This window comes from Zea mays, unplaced genomic scaffold (assembly GCF_902167145.1).
Source record: "Zea mays cultivar B73 unplaced genomic scaffold, Zm-B73-REFERENCE-NAM-5.0 scaffold_410, whole genome shotgun sequence".
Lineage (NCBI taxonomy): Eukaryota > Viridiplantae > Streptophyta > Magnoliopsida > Poales > Poaceae > Zea > Zea mays.
In genome coordinates, this window is record NW_023367048.1 from 32,326 (window position 1) to 40,000 (window position 7,675).

At 32.2% G+C, this 7,675-nt stretch overlaps 1 non-coding gene across 1 annotated transcript; it reads right to left on the reverse strand.

Moving 5' to 3' along the window:
- Positions 1-3,244: 3,244 nt before the first annotated feature.
- TRNAL-UAG (transfer RNA leucine (anticodon UAG)) lies at positions 3,245-3,324 on the reverse strand. Its single transcript has one exon. It is a non-coding gene; the product is annotated as a tRNA-Leu (tRNA).
- Positions 3,325-7,675: the final 4,351 nt, after the last annotated feature.

The following is a 7,675-nucleotide window of genomic DNA, read 5'->3' on the forward strand; positions in this document are numbered from 1 at the left end:
CAAACAGATTACGAAATATATTGCATTATTTGTTAAAGTTTGGATAAACCATTGCTTCGTCTGGTGTCTACAATACATCTAATTTATATAGTACTAATTTCATTTTTACCAGATCGAAAATTTTTATGTTGAAAAGGAAAATTTAGAGATCCAATGTCACATTCTGTAAAAATTTATGATACATGTATAGGATGCACTCAATGTGTACGAGCTTGCCCAACAGATGTATTAGAAATGATACCTTGGGATGGATGTAAAGCCAAGCAAATTGCTTCCGCGCCGAGAACCGAAGATTGTGTGGGTTGTAAGAGATGCGAATCCGCCTGTCCAACGGATTTTTTAAGTGTCCGCGTTTATTTAGGGCCTGAAACAACCCGCAGCATGGCTCTATCTTATTGATACGTTACAAAAAACTCCACTTGAATCGTCTGATTCCTCTTTACCGAAGAAGCCTGTGCTCGAAATAATCGAGCATGGGCTTTTCTGGTCAAAACGTATCTTGTCTTTATTACTTTATCATGAGTTATTTTCCTTGGTTAACAATACTTGTTGTTTTGCCGATATTTGCAGGTTCATTAATTTTCTTTTTACCTCATAAAGGAAATAAAATCGTTAGGTGGTATACTATAGCTATTTGTTTATTAGAATTCCTTCTAATGACTTATGCATTCTGTTATCATTTCCAATTGGAGGATCCTTTAATCCAATTAAAGGAGGATTCTAAATGGATAGATGTTTTCGATTTCCACTGGAGATTGGGAATCGATGGACTTTCATTAGGATCTATTTTATTGACAGGATTTATCACTACTTTAGCTACTTTAGCGGCTTGGCCGGTTACTCGGAATTCGCAATTATTCTATTTCCTGATGCTAGCAATGTATAGCGGTCAAATAGGATTATTTTCTTCACGAGACCTTTTACTTTTTTTTATCATGTGGGAGTTAGAATTAATTCCTGTTTACTTACTTTTATCCATGTGGGGGGGAAAGAGGCGTCTGTATTCAGCTACCAAGTTTATTTTGTATACTGCAGGCGGTTCCATTTTTTTCTTAATTGGAGTTCTGGGTATGGGATTATATGGTTCCAATGAACCCGGATTAGATTTAGAAAGATTGATTAATCAATCATACCCTACAACATTGGAAATACTACTGTATTTTGGCTTCCTTATTGCTTATGCTGTCAAATTGCCGATTATACCTTTACATACGTGGTTACCAGATACCCATGGGGAAGCGCATTACAGTACATGTATGCTTTTAGCCGGAATTCTATTAAAGATGGGAGCATACGGATTGATTCGGGTCAATATGGAATTGTTACCGCATGCTCATTATCTATTTTCCCCTTGGTTGGTAATAATAGGAGCGGTGCAAATAATCTATGCAGCTTCAACTTCTCTTGGTCAACGAAATTTCAAAAAAAGAATAGCCTACTCCTCCGTATCTCACATGGGTTTCATAATTATAGGAATTGGTTCCATAACCAACATTGGACTAAATGGAGCTATTTTACAAATATTATCTCATGGATTTATCGGTGCTACACTTTTTTTCTTGGCGGGAACGGCTTGTGATAGAATGCGTCTTGTTTATCTCGAAGAACTGGGGGGAATATCTATCCCAATGCCAAAAATTTTTACCATGTTTAGTAGCTTTTCAATGGCTTCTCTTGCCTTGCCGGGAATGAGCGGTTTTGTTGCAGAATTAGTAGTATTTTTTGGACTAATTACTAGTCCTAAATTTATGTTAATGCCAAAAATGCTAATTACTTTTGTAATGGCAATAGGAATGATATTAACTCCTATTTATTTATTATCTATGTTACGCCAGATGTTCTATGGATACAAGCTATTTCATGTTCCAAACAAAAATTTTGTAGATTCTGGACCACGAGAACTCTTTCTTTTAATCTGTATCTTTTTACCAGTAATAGGAATTGGTATTTATCCAGATTTGGTTCTCTCGCTATCCGTTGATAGGGTAGAGGTTCTATTATCCAATTATTATACTAAATAGGATTTTCTTTTTTTAACCAGTCCGCTCTATATTCCAGAGTGGAAAAATAAAAAATTCAGAAAAAAGTAAAAAAGTCTAATTAGATCTATCTCGAATTTTTGAGAACCCCTTGAACGTCTTTTCAAAGGGTTCTCAAATCAAACTAAAAAGGAAAAAAACCGAAGGTTTTATGTTATGTAATTATTTAGATGGTAATGTAAATGAACCGTAACTATGTAAACCTATTCCTAACAGATTGATACCAAAATAGCAGATCCAAATTATAAGAAATCCTATCGAAGCTACAAGTGCGGAATTCGTACCCTTCCAATTTGGATTTTTTCTACTATGTAAATATATTGCAAATATGGTCCAGGTAATAAATGCCCAAGTTTCCTTAGGATCCCAATTCCAATAGGATCCCCATGCCTCATTAGCCCATACTGCTCCACAAAGAATACCCACGGTTAAAAGAGTAAACCCTAGACTAATGACACGATAACTCCAAGAATCCAAACGCTCAGTTAATTGATATTTGTAATAATTTGGAAATACGGGAAAAGAGGTGTTTTTTAAAGCACTTCTTTTTGCATATAAATATTCAATCTCACTAAAGAAAAATGTTTTAAGAAAAACATTTTTCTTTAGTGAAAAGAAATCGAAATTCTTTCGAAATCTAATGATTAGAAGAGCGGCGGATAATAAGGATCCACACAAAAGAGTTGCATAGCTTAGTAACATCATACTGACATGCATCATTAACCACTGAGATTGTAGAGCAGGTACTAGTATTGTGGATTGATGCATTTCAGTTAAAAGACCCGACGTGGCAAAGCCTTGCGTTAAAATAGTACTTGGCGTAGTTATTGTGCTTAAATCATTTTTCGAGTTCTGTATCTTAGGAATAGTATGAAGAATATACAGAGTCCATGAAAGGAAGATCAATGACTCATATAAATTACTTAATGGAAAATGTCCCGAAGAAACCCAACGAGAGACTAAAAATCCTGTTATAGAGAAAAAAGTAGCTATCATTCCTTTTTCTGACGAATCACGTAATCCCCTAAGTTCACGAACTAATAAGGTTATCAAATGAATCGTAATCACAATTGAAATGGTTGAGAAAGAGATATGAGTTAGTATATGTTCTAAAGTTGCAAATAGCATAACGATAAGGTCCCATTACAAAATTGGAAATTTCGAATTGAATCCATTTTCTAATTTATTGTATTCTTTTTCGAGAATGCCGCCACTCGGATTCGAACCGAGATGCTTGAGCACTGCTTCCTAAGAGCAGCGTGTCTACCAATTTCACCATGGCGGCTAATTTAAAATAATAGTTAACTTAAAAGAATAATAGTTATTTTATCGTGAATCGTCGAGACTGGGAGAAGCCATAGAATTTAGGAACATTAGAAGTTCATCATTAGAAGTTCATCATTAACTACAATGAAATGCATTTTGTATTTTAGAAAAATTGATAGAATGAAAGCCTTTACACTCTTATTAATATGATGTACCAGTCCTAAACCCATTTATATGGGAATTTTGGATAAGATTAGGTGGAGGTTGTAAGTCCTATTGCAAGAATAGTCTACTTTTTATAATAGAATCCTCGTTTTTATGAGAATTCTATTATAAAAAAAAGTTCTTTGATAGGAAAAGAATACTGAGGACACAATATACCAAAAACTTTTGTTCTATATAATGATAATGGAGGGATTCGTTCTAAGAATATTGTACCGAGGAATTCGACACATAAAAGTACATTTATTAATTAATCCGAATTATTCATTCATATTAAATAATTGGAATTTCTTTTGGATAGTTCAATTCAGATTATTTCAAAATCTTATTATTTGTTTGCTTGTTGCCCAGAAAAACCTTTTGGTTTTGGATGCTCGTTGCCCCTAGAAAATGATCTTGATTTTGCTAAAGAATAAGATTGTACTATGGAAAAATAAGTCTTTTTTTTCCAAAGATTTTTACGAATACGCTTTTTTGACATCGAAGTACGTTTTTTTGGAACTGCCATTCAAAAAGGGAATTACTTTTTTCTAGTTGTATGTGAAAGACATCTATTGCCACAAATCAATCCTTCTTTCTGTTTTTTCTTAGTATTTATACTTAGATACTGAAAGATACTGAAAGATACTTAAATTCTAAATTCTTCTTTAGTTCATTTTGTCTAATGTGGATAAGACAAGAGTTTTTTAAGATTTTCTATTTAAATCAATTTCTATATCAAATATACTCCATATATAAATATATGGTATGGGGGATAAGCCCTCATATAAGAGGGGGAGATAAAAAGAAGGTAAAATTCAATTCAAATAGTTAATTAAGTTCAGAAGGCTATTCCATAATTGAATTCCAATAAAAAAAAATACTTAGTCTCTTAAACAAGACATTCTAAAACTTAGAGAATTCTAGTCATTAGGATTTCCTTTTATATGAAATAAGCAATATTCGAGAATTTCCTATAAATATAGGTTTTCTTTGGAATTCAATCAATCAATTACGAAACAAGAGAGCTCTTTTATTTTAACAAAAAGAAATACAAAAATGATTAGAAAGTAAAATTATTCAATCTTTTTTTGTATTTTAATAAATATTTTTTTTTACTAATAACTAGATACCGAAATTCTTTGATTCACTTTTTGAATTTAAGTAACTAAACCCATTCTAAATTTTGGAATATTTTAATGAGAGAAATTAGAAAAATTCATAATTCCAGTATTTTTTATTTTTCTTATTTTGTTTTTTTAATTCCTTTAGAAAGAGATAAGAATAGGTTTGGTGAATCGGAAACAATTTTATTTTATAGAAAAATTGAACTATAAATTTAAACTAAAAATTGCTATTTCTTTTCTTATGGAACATACATATCAATATGCCTGGGTAATTCCTCTTCTCCCACTTCCAGTTATTATGTCAATGGGATTTGGACTTTTTCTTATTCCTACAGCAACAAAAAATCTTCGTCGGATATGGGCTTTTCCTAGTATTTTACTCTTAAGTATAGCTATGGTATTCTCACTTCACCTGTCTATTCAACAAATAAATGGAAGTTCTATCTATCAATATCTATGGTCTTGGACCATCAATAATGATTTTTCCTTAGAATTTGGATACTTGGTCGACCCCCTTACGTCTATTATGTTAATACTAATTACTACTGTAGGAATCTTAGTTCTTATTTATAGTGACGATTATATGTCTCACGATGAAGGATATTTGAGATTTTTTGTTTATATAAGTTTTTTTAATACTTCCATGTTAGGATTGGTTACTAGTTCCAATTTGATACAAATTTATTTTTTTTGGGAACTTGTCGGAATGTGTTCCTATTTATTGATAGGCTTTTGGTTTACGCGGCCAATTGCAGCGAGTGCTTGTCAAAAAGCTTTTGTAACTAATCGTGTAGGGGATTTTGGTCTGTTATTAGGAATTTTAGGTTTTTTTTGGATAACGGGTAGTTTGGAGTTTCGGGATTTGTTCAAAATAGCTAATAACTGGATTCCTAATAATGGGATTAATTCCTTACTTACTACTTTGTGTGCTTTTTTATTATTCCTTGGTGCAGTTGCAAAATCTGCACAATTTCCTCTTCACGTATGGTTACCTGATGCTATGGAAGGACCCACTCCTATTTCGGCTCTTATACACGCAGCAACTATGGTTGCTGCGGGGATTTTTCTTCTAGCTAGACTTCTTCCTCTTTTCATATCCCTACCCTGGATAATGAGTTTCATTTCTTTAATAGGTACAATAACACTCTTCTTAGGAGCCACTTTAGCTCTTGCTCAGAGAGATATTAAAAGAAGCTTAGCCTATTCTACAATGTCTCAATTGGGTTATATGATGTTAGCTCTAGGTATAGGTTCTTATCAAGCTGCTTTATTCCATTTGATCACTCATGCTTATTCGAAAGCTTTATTGTTCTTAGGATCCGGATCCGTTATTCATTCAATGGAACCTCTTGTTGGATATTCACCAGATAAAAGTCAGAATATGGTTCTTATGGGTGGTTTAAGAAAATACGTTCCAATTACAAGAACTACTTTTTTATGTGGTACACTTTCTCTTTGTGGTATTCCACCTCTTGCTTGCTTCTGGTCCAAAGATGAAATCCTTAGTAATAGTTGGTTGTATTCACCCTTTTTTGGAATAATAGCCTCTTTTACTGCAGGATTAACTGCATTTTATATGTTTCGGATATATTTACTTACTTTTGATGGGTATTTGCGTGTTCATTTTCAAAATTACAGTAGTACTAAAGAAGGTTCGTTGTATTCAATATCCTTATGGGGAAAAAGTATATCCAAAGGAGTCAATAGGGATTTTGTTTTATCAACAATGAAGAGTGGAGTTTCTTTTTTTTCACAAAATATACCAAAAATTCCTGCTAATACAAGAAATAAGATAGGATCCTTTAGTACTCCCTTTGGGGCTAAAAATACTTTTGTCTATCCTCATGAAACGGGAAATACTATGCTATTTCCTCTTCTTATATTACTACTTTTTACTTTGTTCATTGGATCCATAGGAATCCATTTTGATAATGGAGTAAAAGATAATAGAATATTGGAGTTAACCATATTATCAAAGTGGCTAACTCCTTCAATAAACTTGTTCCAGGAAAATTCTAATTCTTCCATAAATTCATATGAATTTCTCACTAATGCAATTTCTTCTGTAAGTTTAGCAATTTTTGGTCTATTCATAGCATATATCTTTTATGGATCTGCTTATTCTTTTTTTCAGAATTTGAATTTTCAAAATTCCCTTGTAAAAAAGAATCCAAAAAAGAGCTTTTTGGATGAAGTAAAAAAAAAGATATACAGCTGGTCATATAATCGTGGTTATATAGATTTTTTCTATACTAGGGTTTTTATCCTAGGTATAAGAAGATTAGCCGAACTAACGCATTTTTTTGATAAAGGTGTCATTGATGGAATTACCAATGGAGTAGGTCTTGCTGGTTTTTGTATAGGAGAAGAAATCAAATATGTAGGGGGAGGGCGAATATCGTCTTATCTATTCTTTTTTTTATGTTATGTATCCTTGTTCTTATTCTTTATTCCATGAAAATGGATTATTCCATGAATTCCTCAAAACGAGGCTCATCAAAATGCAAAATCTAAGACTACTATAAGACTACTAATAAAATAAGAAAAAAATGAGAACGATTAAATTACTTCTCCCGAATATCCAACTGACTTATTAATTTCTTATAACGTACTCTATTTTTCTTTGCCAAATAAGCCAGCAAACGTTGACGTTTTCCCAAAAGTCTTCGTAGACCTCTTTCCGATGAAAAATCTTTTTTGTGTAATTCTAAATGTGAAGCAAGTCTCCGTATCTTATTGGTGAAACTGAATACTTGAAATTCAACAGAACCCCTGTTTTCTTGTTTTTCTTCTTTAACCATAAATCAACAAATTTTTCTACCTCCTTTCTTTTTCATGTATTTTTCTGATCAGGAAAAATAAAAAATTATGTCAGTTATTTTTAAGTTATTCTAATCTCGTACACACAAAAATTTGCAATTATTCATCTACTGCTGGAATCTGGAATTTGGATTTATTTTATCGATGCAAATTGGATTTGGATAGAAGGGTACATTCTTTTATTTTAGATAGAAGAAACATTTCTTCTATCTAAAATAAAAG